Below are 20,906 nucleotides of genomic sequence, written 5' to 3'. Positions count from 1 at the left end.
CGGATGAGATCCTGTTGCATTTAAGTCCCTGTAATTTGTCAGTGCTTAGCAGAGACAGTTATATTAAGCAGGAAACCCATTCAGCATGCTTGCACTGTTTCAACTCACTGTCTGATGCTCCAGAGAAAACGCACACTGAGCATATTAATTATGACAACATTCCCATTTCATTTCTTCAAATAAGCGACAAAGAAACAAACAAACACAGCAAAGACAGGCAGGATTACACACTTACATGGTGGCTCATGGAGATGGAATGCAGAGGCTTTAAAAAGCAATCTGAAGTGTGCTCCCAGGACAGTTCCTAGATGAAATACTTTTCCTCCCAACTCTCTTTCTCCTTTGCGAGGCTGTCCGATACAAAGGGGTGTACTGCAGCTCCAGCTCCCAAAGCCACACGCAGACCACCGCCTGTCTGGACCTGAGGGCTGAGCTTTCTTCTTTTCTTTCTGGCTGTGCCTTTTTACCTTCTCGACAAGTAGAATGAGGTGAAAGGAGCTGTCCTTTTAAGTCTTTGCACCTCCATTTGTCTGCAGCTTCTTTCTGCTCAGGCTTGTGTGTCTGTGTGTGCCAATGCCCCCGGCCGACAGTACTGGACGCCCCTTAAAGTGGAGCCCCAGCTATTTCTGAATCTCGCTCTTTCTCTTTTTCGAGTTCCAGGATCCTTCTTATCACCCTTTCCCCCACAGTCTGGCTTAGTCCCTTTGTTTCCGAGCGTAAAAGCACTGGGATTAATATAGTTTCCAGGCTGAGGGAAAACACAGGAATGTGATGTTGAAAAAGGACTTTTTTCTTTTCCTTACGCTTCTCTCCTCCCTTTATTTCTTCCCACCTTTTTCTCTCCTCTTTTCCTTCTCCTTTTTCTTCTTCCTCTTGCCTGGATTCAGTCCCCGCAATGCCAGGACAACCTCAGTTTTGATCCAGACCAAACTCAAACAACAGCAGCCACTGGAAATCAAGGAAACTTCACTAAGAATTTAACAGATCAGCAAAACACCGCCTCCTTCCCATTTCAGCATGGTGAGCCTGAGCCTGGACTGGGGGACAGAGAGGGGCTGTACTTTGGGGTCGGGTGGCGGGGCGGTGGGGGGGGGAGTTTTGAAACACTGCACATCATCATAAATCACTTTAAAACAGGATGGCTGAGGACTTAACCCCTTCCCCACTGAGTCATCAGGGCACTCTCCCTTCCTGTCTGTACACAGACTGCACTTCGGAAAGCGAAAATTCTCAGATTTCTACATCTGACTGCTTGGTTTTCCTAGAGACAGATATTCATTTGCATCAGGATGATTGTCTGTACATACACAGACAGTATGTATATTTATAGTTCCATGCGTGTATTTTTATCTCTTTCTCCCTGCTTCACGCATTTTGTTTGAGGTTGGAAAAGCCCATGGAAAACATGGCTGGGTTGTTTTTATTTTATGCTAACTGGGGATCATATTACTATGTTCTTGTTCCTAGTTTCTCCTTGGCATGAAAGGAAGCTGGTAAAAGGTTAGAAATGCAGGCAATGGCTGCTGTTCCCCTGAGATTGTGGGCAGCCATTACACAGGGAAAGGCCATTATGACATCCAATTCTGGACTCCGGCTAGAGATGGTAGGCTAAGAGCTTCCTCAGAGGGCACGAGTGTATGTGCATGAGTGTGTGTGTGTGTGTGTGTGTGTGTGTGTGTGTATGTGTGTTGCACTGTCTTGCTCTCTGGAGGCTTCAGGTGTCCAGAGGGCTTTAGGCAATCCTTTGAAATAGCCATATCAGGTTTCCAAAGGAGATACTGAAGCAGCTCTGTGCATCCACCGCCTGGATCTGCCATGAGGATTCAGCTTTCAGTGGGGAGGGAAGACGCCTTGGGTTATACAGATACTTCTTCCAGCCTCTTCAAGTGCATTCAGTCAGCATCAACTGCCACGGACAGTGGTGAGCCAGGGTTTTCAGGAGGTTCCTTGAAAGCTAGGCCATGTTAATGGCTACCCTCTCTGAATAAAACCTGGTCCCTGGTTGCTCCCTTTGATCAGCCCCATCTCCGACTGGTCATTGACTTTTCCTTCACATAAGCTCCCAGCACTGAATTGAAGATCTGTAGAGGGCTGAGTGTCAGGCTCTCAGTCCACAGCGTGAAGACCAAGGGGTGCCAAGAAGGAAGGCCCTCCTGTGGAGCCTTCTCAGATACTTGTGAGTCCAGAACAAAGGTGGGCTTCAGGCAGAGACCTTCTGTCTGTCTCCTGGAGGCAGAGATTTCCCCTTTCATGGGATTCACCTGTTAAGTTGATCAAATGCCTTGTGCTGAGTTGGACAGTCCTAGATGTGATTTCCTTTCTCATACCATAATGTGTGCCACACAATCCCTTACTAGGTCTCCCCGCTTCTTTCTTTTCTCCTCCTTTTGTCTTCTCCCTGCTGATAACAACTCCTATCCATTGAGCATTTTCACATGAGGCTCTGGTCTTGGCACTTTCATATATTCTTTTATCTAACCCTTACAGCCTCCCTAACAGATAGGTGGGATCATCCCCATTTTACGGATGGGCAACCTGAGACTGAGTGAGTTTAAGTAACTGCCTACTGTCACACAAATGCTAAAAAGAGGTGGCCCTGAAATTTGAACCCAGGTGTAGAACTGTCTACAAAGCATTATGTTATCCTGCCTCTCCCTTTCCCTTTCTTCCCATGCCCTCTCTTTTTTCTCTTCCTTCAATTTCTTTTTGTGTTCCCCATATTCATAGAAGAGTCTCATTTATTTGCTCAGTCAGAGCACTTACACTTTTAGAGTCCTACTTTCTGGAATAATTGTGTAGCAGTACTTTTTGCCTTTCTTAATAGATCCTTAAATTCTTTTATCCTTTTTCTTGATTGTCCCATGGCTTCCACCAACCTCCCAACGAAGTGCACAACAGTTGTCACCTATGCACTGGTAAAGTTGAAATAAAGCCACTTTAGCGACCTGGATTTGACCCTGAGGGGAAGCCAGCCCAACCCTGAGCTGGGTCTTCTGGGGTACTTAGGCTTTCTTCCCTTCTGTGAGCTTCAGCCACTAGATGGCGCGCTAAACACATACGCGGGAGAGGACCTAATACCTCCACCTCAGTGTCTCCCCAAAGCTCCCACACGCCCCGCAGACACACTGGCAGCCTGCGACTTCTCGTGCCTGCTCGGGATTTTTCAACCTCAACACCCAAAGCCTTCCCTGGGACCTCAGAAAAGCCTCCCAGGGAAGTCCAGGGAGCACATGTCTGATAAGGGCCTAGGAAGCAAGTTAGCATGCACCCCTTTCTGAAAAAGCCCCTAATGATGTAGGATTTGCAATGACTCTCAGTTTCTAGTCCCTGATTTAAGAGCCCTGTTTTTAAACGTCTCCCACCTAGATCTTTCCCTTTTTTCTGTAACCTAAGAAAGAAACATTAACTAATTGCAGAGAAGAGAGAGAAAGAAAGGAGAGAGATTTTAGAGAGGGGGGGGATTGATGATGAGTGAGAGAAAGGTAAAAAGAATAAAATTCAAAACTAGATTTTAGAAATGCTAATTCAGGGATTCACTGACAAGACACTGCCTTGACATTGGTCACATAGTAATTTGGAGGGAGGGAAGGAAAGAATGTGCAAAACAGATTTGCTTTAGAGACACTGGGATGGGGGTGATTATTTGATGAAAATGAGAGTAAATGTAAGGAGACATCCAGAAGCTGGTGTGCTAACTGATCAGAACCATGCTGACCTAAGGCTGCAGCGACCTGAGACCAAGACTCAGGAAAATATCCTGTCCCAGGCACCCTAGAGGAACTATGGGTTCTGTCATAGTTGGTCCCCTACACAGAGTAACCCTCGGTGGATCTTACCAACTCGATTCAAAACATTGTTCTATTGCCCGAAAATATCATTTGCTTAAGAGGAAACCAGAAAAAAATTAAAGAGGAAAAAAGTGCAAACTCTTCAGTGTGGTCTTGAAGGGAAACCACCTCTCCCACTCTGTGATAACCTGTACCCCCAGCCGGAAGAATAGCAGAGCCATTTTTTCACATCTTTGTGGCAGAGACACAAACAGTGTTCACATCGGGGATAATGCTACGTGGTTTTCCTTTCCATCTGCAGACTGTAATCAGTGTTCAGTCTTCAGCCACATTTATGTCATTCAGAATGAAAATGAACTCTTCTCTTTCTCAGCATTCACAGCGTAGGACAAACTGAAGAAATGAACAGCAAAGTCAAGGGGAAAGCCCACAGTGACCATGAACTCAGGATTCTGCTGCTGCGGCTGCCCAGAGAAATGCTGAGAAAGGGTAATCCCCAAAAAGAAACACTCTGAAATGTCAACAAGCTCACAGGTTTAATCTGAAGTTGAGGTATGTGTATACGTTTTTAAAAAAATAAATAAAAATAAAAGTTACCTGATACATAGTGGCCAAAACTATTGGGAAGAACAGTTTTAATATTCTTTTTTTATTCGTTTAGTTTTGATTACTTCAGAGGTTTTTTTGGGTGGGAGGGACCTTGAAGGCATTTTTTTCCAGATGGAAAGCTGTTTAATTAAGAAAATGTTGAAGTCCTAATTAGAGCAAATTGAAGTTTTTTGCCATAGCAGAGATTAAGGAACTATGTGAATGACTTAACGGCTCATTTTAAATCTTTAACGTTTAAATTTTAAGTCTTTAACCCCTCAATTTGCTGCTTGAAGGGTTAGTTGTGAATTGGGAGGGGTTGACCTGTACTGGGTTCAAAGTCAGCTATTAGCCATTTAATGCATACAAAAGTTTATATCAATCAGGTTTCAAGGGGAAAATTCTGAATATGTTGCTCTCTGTGCCCTTAGGTATAACCAAGTAGAGAGCAATGATCCAATTTCTTTCTCCCAAATGTTTGCAAGAGTGCAGACTTCATACCAGGAATGGTAGAGAATGAGGCAGTCTCTTCCCCTCAGAAGCTCACAGCCCACTGGAGAAGATAACAAATATTAGTCAATTATACTCTCTGCAGCAGTACTGACAACTTTCTCTTCATGTAAAAATTCAGTGCATGACTATGGCTCCACTCCTGTTGGAGATTTTGCCTCTTTGATTCCTGGAGCAGGCTTTACCGTGAAGGAGGCTTCCCATGGCAGCTCCTGAGTGGCACCTGGAAAACTTGCTTGGTATATTCCATTGGCTCTAAAGTCCACTAGGGTCCACAAGAGTCCAAGATACTCTGCCTGGCAGGATGTGCTAGATTGCCTGACAGGCCTTTCATCCTCATTTTCCCAGTTCCCATCTTGGCTCTGTATCCTGCATTTGTCCTGCTAGGATTGCCCTGTCTTTGACTTGTTTCTCTGTATTGACCCCGCACTTCAGGTTTTGATCACATCACTCAGGACATCATCTTATTTACATGAGGAGGGGTTAGCCATAAGGATGGTAATTCATTCATTCAACAAATATTTATTCAATGCCAGGCATTGTTCTAGTCACTAGGGATATAACAATGAACACTCCCTGATCTCATGGAGCTTCTGTGCCAGTAATAGGAAACAGACTATAAGAATATGAACAAATAAATAGACCTAGACCTAGACATGTGCTTGGAAGAGATTTTTAAAAGGGAAGGGATTATAAGGTGATGAAAGGAAAGAGGCCATATTAGATAAGGGTCAAGGATAATGATTCTAAGTGAAGCTAGGGAAGAAAGTCACTCAAGTATCGGGGGAGGGAAAGAACAGTCTAAGTAAGAGGGAGCAGCAAGCACATAGGCATTGAAGCAGGGACTGTGTCACAAATGTGTCTCAGAGGAGCGATGTTGAAAGACTTTAAGTGAGGATGTGTCAGAACCTGATACATGGTGAGGGCTTTTTTTTTCCATTTAAAAAATTTATTTTTTATTTATTTATTAGAAGTATAATTGATTAACAACTGTCATGTTAGTTTCAGGTGTACAGCACAGCGATTCAGATTCTTTTTCAGATTCTTTTCCCTTATGGGTTATTACAAAATATTGAGTAGAGTTTCCAAAAACCTGATACATGGTTTGAAATGGGTGCTACACGGAGAACGGAGTATGGGGGCAAGAATGGCAGCAGGAAGACCAGTGAGGAAGCTATTGTACTAGTGTAAGGGAAAGGTCGGGGGGTAGATTGAATTGGGGTGCCAGGGGCCGTGAAGGTGCAGAAAAGTCAGCCTCTTTGATATATGTTTTGGAGATAGAGCCAACAAGGGTACTTTGGGGCAGAAACAATCAAAAAAATTTTTTTTAATTCCCATTTAACACTCTGGTACAAAGGTTGAGTAGGCTGTTGGTACATGAGTCTAAACTTCAAAGAGGACTGAACAGGGATTATACATTTGGAAGGTTATTTAAAGTATGAGGCTGGGAGAAATCACTTAAGGAGCAAGTATAGGTGGAGATGAAGAGCTCTGTGGCCTGGCATACAATATTCAGAAGATGAGAAGAGGATAAGGGACAGGGAAGAGGGGCAGCTCGTGGTGGGAGAAAGGCAGGAGCTCATGGTGGTTTATTCTCACTCACAATTTGAACCATATGTTACCTCTGGCCCTTTCTCCACAAGTCCTTCCTACATGTGTCCGCCTTCAGTTCATTCTGCAATGTGCAGGCCCTGTAATTATCTCTTCCACGGGGTTTTTCCAGAAACTCCAATATGAGTCACTTTCCTTTCTCTGAGAAGGTACTCTGTACAGCATCACTCTTCTGATCTTTTTTGTACTTCATATATGGGTTCTTTCCTTCCAAGCAGATCTTTAAGCTCCTGAGAACATGGAATAGCCTTACATTTATTTTGCATCCTTCACAGCGCCCTGCATATAGTTAAGGCACAAAAATTTACAGTTAAAAGGAGCAATGGCAAAACCCCAGAACACAACCCAAATACAACATGTCACTTTAAAGAAGGAAAGAAAAGAAAAAAAAACTACAGTTAATGAACCAGAGGGTCTCTTTATCTCTATTTATTAAATAATAATAGTAGAAACAAAAGACATAGCACTATAAACCATCAAAATTAAACCTTATACTTGCATTGAATTATGGAATTGTGACATTGAGGCAAAACATTTTATGTAAAGTAATATAAATCTTCATTTTATTCATTCATTTATTCAAAAACTATTTATAGAGCACCTTTTATGTGTTGGACATTATTCCAGTGTTGGGAATACAGCAACAGACAAAAATTGCTCCTTTCATGGAATTCACATTCTGTTAGTGAGAGATAAGCACTCTAAAGAAAAACAATGAAGGGAAAAGTAATAGTGAATGAAGAAAGGTACCATTTAAGATGGGGTGATCAGACATGATCGGGGCTAGCCTCATCAAAGTGGTTATATGCTGCATGTCAAGGAATCTTTGGCATATCTTCAACTTTGTCAACTCTTCAATCTTTGATTTTGGAGTTGAGTATTAGTCATAGTCTGAAGGAGCTAAGTCTATTGAATGAGGTAGGTGATCAAACTGTATAATTCTGGTTGGGGTCAAAATAATAAATGACTATAAAGTAATAAGTTTCCTGCATGGTTCATTAACTGGATTTGGAGGAAAAAGCTCTGAGTGTCTGACATAGATTAAGTACTTATGTGTTTCAATGAATGAATAATTGGACCATCACTATCTACAGTCTCCTAAGATGACTGCTTTGAAGTCAACGATATTAATTTGAACTCTGCTGTTTAAAAAAAAAAAAAGCCACATTCATTTGTAATCACATCTCAAAAATCTCTGTTAAAAAATGATATTGTTCTAACTTAAATGCTTTTAACCAAAGTCTGTTGCAAAAACTCCAGAATGAAGGTCAAATACAATGTGGTCTTCAAAGCAAGTTTAAAAGTTCAAAGTCGAATTTGTTCTGAATATGTTAACAGGTAACATTCCAAAGTTTCAAATAATATTTTTATTTACAAGTTAAGTATGGGAAATAAAAACATGTGGTCCCTTTACAAATAATTTGTGATGGTGGATTTTGGCAGAAACCTTGGCATTAACTATTGAGAAAACTCAGTCAGTACAAATAAATGTTAGTAACTGCATCAAAATGAGAGGAACAGCTTAGATTGAAAAAAAATTCCTGATTAGAGAACAGTTTCCATGTTTGGAGATTTCGCTCATTCATTGGATAGGATTTGTTTTGCCTCTGAAAAAGCAGCACAAAATTTGCAGCCAAACAAACCTTAGACTGGGATCCCAGTTTCACTGTTTACTAGTTGTGTGACGTGGGCAAAGTGTCAACCTCCCTGAACTTCAGTTTCTTCATCTATAAAAATGTGAAAGGTTATTTTTTATATAAATAATAGGATTCAATTTTTTTTCTAAAGATGATTTTATTACACTGTTTCATGGTTCAAATAACAGCAAATTTGCGGCTAACTGCTGTAAATGACAGGAAATTTGTCAGCTCACACAAATAAAACATCCTGAAGTGTGGCAAGCTTTTGGGTTGATTTGCTTCAAAAGTTCTCAGTCTTGTTTGTTTGTTTATTGTGGTAAAATATACACAACTCTTACCATTTCAATTATTTTTAAGTGTAGAGTTCAGTGGCATTAAGTACACGCACATTGTTGTGCAACCATCACCACTGTCCATCTCCATAACTTTTTCATCTTCCCAAATTGAAATTCTGTGCCTATTAAACAATAAGTGCTTGTTCCCCCCTTTCCTCAGTCCCAGGTAACCACTATTCTACTTTCTGTCTCTATGACTGAGAATGGCTATTTTTAATGTATGAAATGTGCCTAATACTCAGCTTAATGGTGGGGGAAATGGTATCCACACAAGAGCAGTCATAAATTCAGACTTCTAGCCTAAGGCAAGGCAAATGAAGCAACATGGGAAGGAGCTAAAGGATCAGACAGAGGTGCTAAGCATCAAACACAAAGAGGAATGACTAAGCATTGGAAGGAGACTCACCTATTATGTATTTTGTGCCAATTTGTCATGAAATCAGAAGCCAGAGCAGTGTTTACACTTTGTGTCTCCTGTTGGCTCTCACTTCTAAGGCTGTAATAGTCTTCCAACTGGTCTTCTGGCCACCAGACTCATCCTTTCCAATCCATCCTCCAAATGATTGTCACTATAATTTTCTTCAAACATCAACGTTTCATTCCTGCTGCAAATTCCTCAACAGTGAGCAGAGAACTTCAGAGAGAAAGCTCAAGGCTCCCCTGGCCTAGAAGTGACATGGGAAAGTAGGCACTGATGCTGGCAGTAACGATGGAAAACTGGTGGTGGTGTGAAGTTGGATCAAGTTGAAAGGAGGAATGAGCCTTTATGCCTGCAATGTAATACCCAAGTGGAGCTTGGCACCCTGAGATTTCCTCCTGCAAAGAAGGTTTTGAACTTTAACCAATAGATGAATATGGTGTAGAAGATGCCTTGAGGAGCAAGAGAAATGCATGGCCTCAAGGCCATGGTCTTCAGGAAAAAACCACTTGCTACTTTGAGTGTGAGTGGTACAGAATTTACTGGAACTATGAAACCCCTTAGAGACACATCTCACAGGGTAAATTGAATAGAGAACACCACCATATATGAAGGGAAAGCAGAGCCCCAGAGCCTCTGTTTCCAATTAAAGAGCAGCTCAACTGCATGATTTGGAAATTGAAGAGCACTGATTCCATTAATTATGGGTCTTAACGACTTGGCTATAAGAAAGTTTGCCTGAGTGTAAACCTGGAATAAGATGGAAATAATTTATTTTCACCACGGTAGACCTCAATTAACCTAGTTATATTTAAAACTTCGAAAAAGGCAGGAAAAAGACTGTGATTTTAATTTTATTTTTATAAACAAAATAATTTATGTTATTTTTAAAATATTGTGACTATTTTTTTAATTTATTTTTTTGACTTTTATTTTTAATTTAATGTCTCAAAATAGATGGACATTATAACATGACATATGTACACTATTCATGGTGAGCTAGTCTGTCTAAATTATCAAGATTTCTGTATAAGTGATTATAAATAGAAATATAGCATCAAACAATATTTTAAACCCAGATGTTATTTTTAAGAGGTGTTTTTTGAAAAACAAATATTTTATTATGTGTAAATGAGTAATATTCACCCAGTTTATTGAAGTGACACAAGTACTTAGCGAGAGATTTGAAACTATCTGTTTCACAGATATTCAGAGCATGACAATCTGACTGATGCTTAAAAGAACCAATTTCTTTCCTGTGTTTTCAACTGCAGTAGAGCCAGTTAAATGTTCATCCAACTTTTCAAACTCAATTTATCTCAGTGGAAAAAATAACCCAGTTGATTTTTTGTTCCTCCCTTTCCCCACTGTGTTTTTCCAGCATCCTGATAGCTGTACTTTCATATGCCCAAATACTAGATAACATTTCGGCTTGCTAGAAGGAAAATGTTATAAATATCAGAGCTGTTCAGAGATGAAGAGAGATGTATGCAGAAGCAGTAAGCTCCCTGTTGGAGGTGTTAAAATCGGGGTTCCTTAGCAGAGAATTTAAGTATTAGGTGAGTGGCTAACTCAGGTGAAAGTTTAGCCTTAAAGACTGTAGGAGGCTACAGTTACTATGATTACTATGTATGAACTGATGAATTTCCCTGACTTCTTTCTGAGAAAAATTTACTTGAAATGTTTGTTATCAGAGTTTGCCTCTAGAGGCACAAGGTAGAGAAGCAAGTGTCATCATAACACAGAAATATTTACTAGTGTGCTGTTCACTTACAAAGTTAGTTCCCAAACATTTTTCTCCATATAACAACTTGGCCCATCAATTGGCACCTTTATCTAATAAGAAGTGATAAAGAACTGCTGAAATTACATGCAGAGATATTAACAAATAGATCTGGCAGAAGAGAAAATCAACAAGAATGGAAAAAAAATGGTACCTCAAGGGAAAATTATTTGGATATCAACAGATTAAAATAAGTCTTTTAGAATATCAATAAAGCCATTGAAAAGCTATTGAATAAGCTTAAAAATGTGATCCTCATGGGGACCGTGCTGTAAAAGTCCAACTGTGAAGTGATGGGTACTAGGTCACATTATGCAGTTTTGTTGGGAAAATCTTACTCTCCCCCAAATCAACAGGTGAGTCACTCTTTCATCATCCTAAGAATTCAGTGCATGGAGTCCCCTGGTGGCCTAGTGGTTAGGATTCTGGGCTTTCACTGCCATGGCCGGGTTCCAACCCTGGTTGGGGAACTGAGATCCTGCCAACTGCGTAGCGCAGCCAAAAAGAAAAGAAATGTAGTGCACATTTGCAATTACAACTCAATTTGTTAAATCTGAAATAAACTTCATATTTTCCTTTCAGATTTCAAGATAAGGTTGCAAACAAACTTTAAATTATTTGCTATGACATTTAGTACCTGTTGAGATGGATTAATTCTAATGACCTTTTTTCAGGGTTAAATTTTTGTTGAGTAACATGGACCTCTTGCACTTTCACAAAGAGCTCCTCCAAATAATATGAAAACAAACATGTAAAATGAGATACATTGTACGAATAATTTTTAAGAAATTATTTAAACTTTCCTACCGTACACAAATCTACAGCAGAAATAGCTGATATATGTCAACCTCAAAAGGAAAAATCTAAGCCTGTTAAAAAAAAAAAAATCTAATCTGAAGCTTTTTTGGAAATCTAAGATAATTCCATTAATAAATTATACCAAAAACAGTTTGTGCAAGGCAGGAAGCATCCCCTGGGATGTCTGTCCTCGAATGCAAGGACTATGGCTCATATTTTTAGGTGATTCAGCATACCTACAGTCAGGTATTTCTCCTGGACTAGGTCTGTCCCCCCTCTGCCTGTGATCTCTGCTCCATGAACCCTGCCTTGGTCTCTTGACCTACCTCTAGGGTTTCGGGGTCCAGCACATCAGTCTGAGTACCTACTAGAGTCAATTTCTACTCCCACAACCCTCACAGGTATGTTGACCTAAATAAAGAGGTAAACTGAGGCAAACTCATGAGTTTACTCGGGAAGAGCAGAGGAATTGCAATTTGGGACAAGCAAATTACAGCAAGCTACAGGTGAGTCAGCTGAGGGTTTGTAACACGTTGCATTTGTAGGCAGGGGATGTAGAGGGGAGAGTTCAGTTAGAGTCAGTTAAAATCAAAAACAAATGAAGACCAGCCTTGAAAACTTCCTGAGCAGACAGTCAGTCTAGTCACACAAACAAAGCTTGATCCAGCCCACTTTGTGAGACTGACACGACCTGGGTCATCTCTCGTTCGTGCCTTTGGCAAAACTTCTCACGGTTGATGTGAGACAACCTCTGATCAACCCCCATCATCTGAGAGAATTCTCACACTATCAGTTTTCTGTAAATCAGGCGTTCATAGGAAATTATTCTCTTAGTCCATAAGTTTTGTCTTCCTGAGGGCATGTGTGTGAGATTCTCTTTATATCCTCCAGTTTCAAGTTAAATTCTTCCACAGGTATTACCTAGGGTTCTTAAAGTAAATCTATCTCTACCCCAAGGCTCCATCTTAACAGTAAATTATCAGGAAAGACTGCTTTGGGCAGGCACAACTTCTAGTTTACCAGAAGCCAATTTGGTTCTTCCCTAGTTACAGAGTAACGCCCCAGGAGAGAGTTGGGAGGTCAGGAAATCCTGGTACTGAGGTGGACATTTAGATCTTCTCATAATTGAGCTAGGAAGACTTTGGAGGAAGAGTCAGAAAAGACAGAGCCTCAAATGCAGACAAGAGCCCAAAGATCAGCCCAAACAGCCTTTCAAGACCTTTCTGGCACCTTCCTTGCCCTTTACAGAACTTATGACCTCACATGTTGGCCATAAACACACTGGCTTTTGGGCCAAGGCAGCAAGGTGAAGCTTTTGCAGAAGGGCCCTGAGGTAGTCTTCTTCTCTGTGGGAGTTTTTCGCTTATTTGCTCATCACTGGGAGAAAGAGTTTAACCTCTGGCTGCCTTCCTTTATTACATAATCCATTCGTCACTGAGGGCCCAACCTAGTTGCTGGTTGCTTATTTGGATGAAGAGAATTTTAAATCCTGGACTTTGAATTCCTTAAAACTTATCTGGGTGGCTTAGTGTCATTTTCCTCTATGTTGGTAAATTCATGCCAAATGTGTTTATTTAATGTGATGACTTTTACATGAAGTAATAAGACAAAGTCTTCAGCTACCTAGCTTGCTCCTACTTAATTAGATCTCCTTGCGTTGGGAATGGGAAACCCAGTCCCCTGTTTCCTCCTGGCTCGAAATAAACCCAGAGCAAGCCCTGAAAGCTCCTCTGTGGGACATACCAAGGCAGTGTCTCACACTCTCTGGAGTTCATCATGGAAATGTGACAGAGATGAGAAATATGTAGACCCTTCTCTGTGTCTGTCTTCCAGACACCCTGTGAGGGCTGGCAAAAATGTTCTTATTCTCCAAATATTCACTGGCATGAATTTGTGTAATAAAATTATGTTTGGGGTTTGTAGTTGGTTTTTTTTTTTAAATGAACATCTGTTATTCTCTTTCAGTCTAAAGGTTCTGAACCCAGCTGGGCAGGGCAACTTGGCTTCTTCCACTACCTCTGCAGAGTCACAAACGGAGCCTGCCATCTGTCAGCTGCTTGTTGATTGGCTGACAGGCCTCCGCTCATCTCCCACAGCTGTTTTGGCTCTGAGAAGCTCCAGGGTGGGGAGGAAGGGAGTCAGGGTCAGCTTGTTCTGTGCATGTAGCCCATGGGAGTTCCAGGAGTGGGGATATTTAATTAAGCTGCTCTGATCAGCCATTACTGGACTTTGTGTGTATGTGAAGCAGGCAGAGGGTCTGGCTGTGCCTTTTAGAATGGTGGGTCATAGCAGCTTAGTGCTTAGAGCAATTGTTTTTACCTCCTGGTGTCTCTCTTCCCTATGTCTATGATATACATTATAGATAATGTGACCTGTGCCAAGGCAAATGAGAGATGTAGTTGCAATGAGTGCTTTATTTTCACCAAGGAAATATGCTCTTTGGATCTACATTATGAGTTCCATGTTATTCATAAAAGGAAGTTTATTTTCTTTATGCCTCAGCACCAGCAAATACACAAATGCTTCAAGTTCCACAGACCACTCCAACTCTGATAGCTTCAGGACCCTGGCTTTCAAGAGGACCAAAGTATAAGACCCTAAAGCTCTTTCCCCGAACCCTTGAGCCAAATCATACCAGTAGTCAGAACCATCCATTTGACACACTGCTGTAGGATGATTACTCTTCCTGACTCGCAGCTCCAGTCTTGTTACTGTCTTGCGCAAACTCCTTTAATAACTTGCAGCTGCCAGCAGTACAGGTCACACTCTTTAGCTCGGTGTTCAAAGTCCTCTATGATCTGATCTTAAACTGCTTGTCCAAATGCTTGTTGCCAACTACTGCCATTAGTGCCTTCTTCAATCTAGCCAAAATACACCACATATGTTTTCTTTGTTGCCCCTTGATGATCTCCCCCTTCTGTACTTTTGCTTATTCTGTTGGCTGATCGCAAGTCCAGATGTCCCCTAACTGTCAAGTCCAAATGCACCTGCTGCATAGAGTCTTTCCAGCGGAGCCCACCTCTGCCACCTCCAGATATCCAATGACTCTCCCCACCCTCTCTCAAAGCATGTTTTAGTATTGGGAAGGCCAAAAAGTTCCTTCAGGTTTGTCCATAAGATGTTACAGAAAAACCCGAACGAACTGTTTTTGGCCACCGCATACTTTATGTCTGGACTTGTGGTTCACAGTGCCCAGTTGCCTACTTCCCCCGGCAGAAGCAGGGAGAACCTGCATCCCGTTGCTCTTTCTGCCTTCCCTAGGGTCTTGCAATTAGTGCAGAGTTGATAAATTTTTGTTACAAAGATAGCAATAGACATTTGTGGAGAGTTTTGAAGTTTCCGGAGTGGATTCACTTAATTCATTAACTCACTTAATTCTCATAAGTGAAAGTAGAAAGCACACGTGTTCCCTTTATTAAAAATGAGGAGAGAGGAAAGGGAATTAATTTTTAGTCAGAATTAACTTTTACTTATTTATCAAACTATTATTTGTGTCTTTCTTAATGTCTGCCTCTTCTGCCACATTTTTAAGCTCCTTGAGAGCAGAGCCGTGTCTGTTTTGTCAGTGTTGTATTTCCAGTGCCTAGCACAGTGCCGGACATAGTGTAAAAACTCACTGAACATGGCTGAATGAATGAATGAGGCAATATTATGAGACAAGCAATGGGCTGAATGTTCTATATGAACGATTCTACTCTCACAGCGGGCGTCATCTCTATCACACAGGCAAGGAAATTAAGTCTCCAGGGTACACAGTGCTTATGTGTGTAACTAGAATTGAAACCCGGATCTCATGATTATAGGTGTTATGTGTTTATCATCACACCATCAGTGCCTTTGGTTGTCTTTCTGTTGTTGCTGTTGTTGTTGTTTTCACCCTTAATTGCTTTATAATTCTATTTTTTTTAAAAAAAGAAATTTCAAGAGTTACCTTAACTCTTAAATATTTAACTCTGTTAATTATAAACAGTTACAAAACACTGGATAGTGTGTTAGTCACTATTGCCAAGTTCAACAGTATCATTGAGGGTAGATGGGAGTTCACTCTTGGAAGGGAGGAAATAATTTTTTACAGATTTCTCTGCCTCTGTAGTTTCCTGCTTTTGATCTAAGAACGAAACATAATTAAATTCCCATCGCAATTTATTTTGTCCTAAGTGATCCAGAGGAATATTCATAGTTACATTTTGATCACTGTCACTGAAGAGAGGAAATGAATGTATATTGAGCAATCTCCTTATGCCAGGACTTTATTTAGGTTAATACCTGATGAGTAAGTATTATTATCTCCTCTATTTTACAAGGGAAGACAGTATTGCTTTTATTTCTAAGCACAGTTTATTTTCATATCTATTAAAATTCAAATAAAAAATTGAATTTATCATGCAATTGTCCAAATACCCTGCTTTCTCTTTATGTGAAATTTGGGCAAAGATTTTCTTCTGATTAAACAACATTTTTCATACCTAAAATCAAAAGGGGAAACTTTAAATTTGTATTTTTTTCAGTCTTCTTTCATAGTGTTTTAATACTGTGGTTAAGTCGTTGGGCTCGAAATTTTGTGTTTGGTTAACACAAGCCTGCAAAAATGAATTAAGTAATGTCTGATGATGATGATGACAATGATTTAATGTGTTTGTTTTCTTTTTGTCATAAGATCTGCATATTTCTTTAGCTTCTCCTTCTCAACCCACGTTTGGGAAGTCAAGTCTGAAACTACTTGCCTTGAAAGGTTTCAACATGATTTCTAAGAGAAAGTTCAGTTTATTCATATTTTACAAATCTACGTTTACTACCCATCATCTAATTTGCATCTTTAATATTTAATATTTAATAAATCTTTAATATTTAATGTGTCTTTAGTCACAGTGTGTTCTGCTTTTTTTGTGCAGACCTCAATTACTAAACTACTGGTAAGCAGTTAGTTTTCACAAAGTGTATTTGATCAAAACAAAAGACCTTAAGGCCAAAGCTTTGTTCTCTAACACCATTCCCCTGAGCCTGCTTGGTTTCCACAGCATGTTCTTATTATTATGATATGGATTTAAAGAAAGCTTTTAAAAACATGGCAGATTAGCAACATCTAATCATTCCTGGATGGAGCCATTACTCTCAAAATGCATCCAAAACTGACATCACAGAGAATCTTTTATAGAAATTTCTGTTCCTGTGGCTATTCTTGCAGTGCAAAATACTTACGTGAACCCAAATTTTTCAAAGTGACTATTGAAACCATATCATCTCATGTCTTCTTACAATGTCTTCATGGTCTCACCTCAAATTTATTGCCCTTTTATAGCAAGAGAACCTTGAAAGAAACATCTGCAAAGGGAGTTTGGGACATGGAAATGCCAACTGTAAAAAACTAAAAACGTACCTTCTAAATCAGAGTTTTCTAAATAATTGCATCAGTTTAAATAGAAACAGAAGTTCCTTTTCTGAAGAGGGAAGTAGTCTTTTCTTTGATGGGCCCCTATATCCACACACATACTCCAGGGCTCCAGGTCAGTTCTGCAGAGTCCCCAGGTCCAGAGAGATCAGCATCCTTCAAGAACCACAAGGCAAGAGAAGGGGTCCTTGCAGATGCCTCTAGAGCTCTGTCCATCACCCCTGCCACCTCTGCCTGCATGTGATGGGCACCATTTTCTTTCCTTACCATAGTCCTTAGTCTTGACCTCTCAGGATTTATAACTACCGTACACCTTGATGTTAACTGTCATTTCTTGGCCATCAAGTTTAACATCATTTCTCTTCAGTTGTCTGGTTCTGGTCTTTGTAGAGCTCTGGCCTACTTCATCCTTACTGCCTATTTTGTAAACTTCTCTAGTCCCCTTTTTCCACTGGAATTTCCCACCATAATAGCTATTTAATGCCTCTTCCCGCTCAAAGCAGATATAACCCCAGCTGATTGACACAGAAGTTCATCCTTCAGATTCTGACAAGACATACCCAGTGAGTGCACATTATAATGAATGGAGATAATGATTTTTGAAGGCAATAGTTGCCTAACTAATGTCATAAGACAGCCTATATTGCCTATAAGCTCTGTCGTTCTCTCTTATTCTCTGTGCGCCTCCAGCCCTTTTTTGTTTTACTCTTCTTTTGATATGGGAGTATGAATCAGAATAAATGAAAGAGAAGAGATAAAACAAAATCACAAGGCCAATACCAAGGGGAAAATTCTGATACCTTCAACTGATGAGGAATAAGCCAGAAAATCCATGAGGACCAGTTGAAAGGTATAATCAAATTTTATACAAACATTAATTTATGTAAATTAATTTTAACCACTAACTATTTCAAAATCAAAATGTGGGTTTTAGGAAGCATCTTGCAAAGACCATGCACAGAGCCCTGTCACTTTCTTTGATCAGTTGGCCACATCAAAAATGTTGTGTACAAACTACAGATGAGAGAAACACTTGAATACAGCCTAGGATTGGGATTTCCTAGAAATCTTCATGCTCTCTCCGTCTCTTCCTGGTACAAAGATCTTTCTGTGGGGATTGAAACAGGAAATACACATTTATTCATACATATGTGGCCTCCATTATCAGGATTTCTTCTAGAAGTTTTGAGAATTGTTGAGAAGGAGGCCCATGATATTAAGATAATGCTAAATATACTAAGAGGATAAATTAAGAAGTTAACCACAATAAAGAAGTGGACTTAATATGTGTCAAATTAAAGATGGCTGACATTATAAATAGCTCAAAAAATCATTACAGAACAACCTGAAATACCAAGATGATTTTTCCAAAATTTTGAACTTGACCAGATGAAGTATTATTTTTTTAAAAAATGAGGTCAAAACATCCATATAAAGAGATAATTGGTCAATTATCGAGTAACTGGGATCTCACAATGTCTTAATATCTAGAAATTTGGAAATACTGGATAGTTGGTGGTTATAGGCCCTAGAATTTCATTCCTTTAAAAAAAGTAATAATTCACACTTTGAGTAACACTGCTTAAAATTCATGCCATCTGAGTACATGTTGTGAATCTGAATATATTTGAGATTAACCAGTTTCTATGGTTATTAATAGCAAATTGGGGGAGTGGAATCATTAATAAACAAAATGGTTGGAAGAATCATTGGTTTTTGGATTGGAGCAAAGATATGAACTGCATTGAGAACAACCCACTCTCATGGAAGTCTAGACTTCGGAAATTTGGTTTCTGGACCCGAAACTCAAAATTCTTTGGGAAATGGAATGAAAGGAATTAGATTCCATAGTACAAAAGGATCCCATTAACATAATTGAGATAGGCTTTTCTGTTTTTATAAAATAAGAAATAATTAAAAGGAGGAATGGGACATATGACAGAGACTGTTAGCTATCTTTTAACATTCATTCTTCCCTACTTTAGTGTTAAGAAACCCGTATTTTTGCTTGGAATATAGCAAATATATATATATATATATATATATATATATATATATATATACTCAATCTCCCTTTCAGTTAGAGCTAACCATGTGATTAATTTTGGCCCATATAGTATAAATGGAAGTATTGTGTGACATTGTAGGAGTTCTTAAAGATCAAAAAGCCCTTCTCTGCCCTTTCTCTACCTTGCTGATGTGATGGTTGGAGCTCCAGCAGCCATATTGAAACATAAGAACAAGGACCACCCCTTAAGCATCTTGGAGCAAAAGCTTGGAGAAAGACTGGTTCTCTGATGACTTCGAAGTTGCCATCATTCTGGGCTTAATATCTGAAATTATTTTCCTTGAGAGAGAATGACACTTTCATCTTTTTTAAGATACTTTTTCTGTGTGTGTGTCAGGGGGAGGGGAAGAATTGGTCCATGTTATTCTCAGATAAACCTAATCCTAACTGATATATTTTATTCTCTCCTCCCCAGGATTCTGCTTGGATGTGGTGTTGGATGTCGAGGAAAGTAGGAGGTAAATGGGACATTGAAGATTCGACATTCATTGCAGCTGCAAACTGTAGGTATAATTCTCCAGAGCAAAGGTGGACAAGAAGCAATTCGTCTAGAAGTTGAGACAGTTTCAATTCCATTTACTCTTCTTTGCTTCTTTGCTGCTAGAGTTTGAGTATATATATATATATATATATATATATATATATATATATATACACACACACATATATATATATAAAACCACAAACTATGCAAACGTTTTTAATTCTTGCAAGTAAATATTTTAAGCAAATGGGTCAAAACTACACTGAATCTTTTTGGGAGGTTTTGAAAATAGTTCAGAAATTTCTATTTTCAGATTTTGTAGGTATACAGAGAAAGAATAATGCCTGATTACATTAATCATTTTCAGTAAAAAATCACTGGAGGACAGCAGACAGCTTTTCATAGTCGGAGCACAAGAAATGGAATTTTGAATTTTGAATGGAGGAGCAATAAGAGACAAGATGGGAAGAAAAGGCAGAGCGAAGAATACAGAGCCCTTGGCATGCCACGGTAAAGGTGTTGGACTTGTTCTGAGTGCGGCAAAAAGCCATTGAAGGAGTGAGTGTATCATGATAACATTTGCCTCTTAGATAACTCTAAAAATGGATCAGAGTATTGTATAAGGTGTAGAGCCCTGGGTGGAAAGGTTGCATAAATTCATGATGCCGTTTTATCCTAAAATTCAGGAGACACCTGAGCCAATGGGACAAACACACAGAACAACGTAGTCCTTTTCCCATTTTCCAGCTGATGACCTAGAACCAAACCTGGATTTCTTTTTTCTTTTTAAAAAACATCTTATTGGGCTTCCCTGGTGGCGCAGTGGTTGAGAATCTGCCTGCTAATGCAGGGGACACGGGTTCGAGCCCTGGTCTGGGAAGATCCCACATGCCACGGAGCAGCTGGGCCCGTGAGCCACAACTACTGAGCCTGCGCGTCTGGAGCCTGTGCCCCGCAACGGGAGGGGCCGCGATAGTGAAAGGCCCGCGCACCGCGATGAAGAGCGGTCCCCGCACCGCGATGAAGAGTGGCCCCCACTTGCCTCAACTAGAGAAAGCCCTCGCATGAACCGAAGACCCAACACAGCCAAAAATAAAAAAAAAATAAAATAAATAAATAAAGTAGCTATAAAAAAGAAAAGTGCTTTAAAAAAAAAAAAAAAAAAAAAAAAAAAAAAAAAAAAAAAACATCTTATTGAGAAACCTCAGTTTCTTAAGGTTACTCACTCACACACTTACCAACTCATTCTTCATTCAACAGACATTAGTTTGGCATGAGTTTCCAAGAACTGAGCTCAAAGCTAGAGCAAACTCTTCCCATCAACTTGATCCCAGGACAAACCCATATCCTTTAAGCTAAGCCAGAAGAGGCAGACTCTTCCCCCTAAGCAGGAGAGAATGTAGAGCCAGCTCTATGCACCTCTCTCTCCACCCTCCCTCTGCACTTACCTTCGTGCATCCATTTCGTTATCAGAATCAGAGTGGGAACACCAGT

The 20,906-nt window shown here is 39.9% G+C and overlaps 1 protein-coding gene and 1 long non-coding RNA gene across 4 annotated transcripts in view; one reads left to right on the top strand and one right to left on the bottom strand.

Moving 5' to 3' along the window:
* CCDC80 (coiled-coil domain containing 80) overlaps positions 1-1,074 on the bottom strand; it is a 32,882-nt gene extending 31,808 nt beyond the window's left edge. The window contains exon 1 of the mRNA XM_036850187.1: positions 236-1,074. The gene's annotated coding sequence lies outside the window, so the exon portion shown is untranslated. The remainder of the gene's footprint in view (positions 1-235) is intronic.
* LOC118894222 lies at positions 296-20,500 on the top strand. Of its 3 annotated transcripts, none has more exons than XR_005019674.1 (4): positions 296-1,020; positions 4,162-4,340; positions 19,344-19,386; positions 19,780-20,500. It is a non-coding gene; the product is annotated as an uncharacterized LOC118894222 (long non-coding RNA). The 3 variants fall into 3 exon arrangements; XR_005019675.1 differs by having other exon boundaries at positions 19,344-19,435; XR_005019676.1 differs by having other exon boundaries at positions 881-1,020; positions 19,344-19,431; positions 19,780-20,239.
* The last annotated feature ends 406 nt before the right edge of the window (positions 20,501-20,906 follow it).

Source organism: Balaenoptera musculus, chromosome 4 (genome assembly GCF_009873245.2).
Source record: "Balaenoptera musculus isolate JJ_BM4_2016_0621 chromosome 4, mBalMus1.pri.v3, whole genome shotgun sequence".
Taxonomy (NCBI): Eukaryota; Metazoa; Chordata; class Mammalia; order Artiodactyla; family Balaenopteridae; genus Balaenoptera; species Balaenoptera musculus.
The sequence above is the reverse complement of the archived record's forward strand: the minus strand, read 5'-3'. Positions and strand labels throughout refer to the sequence as shown.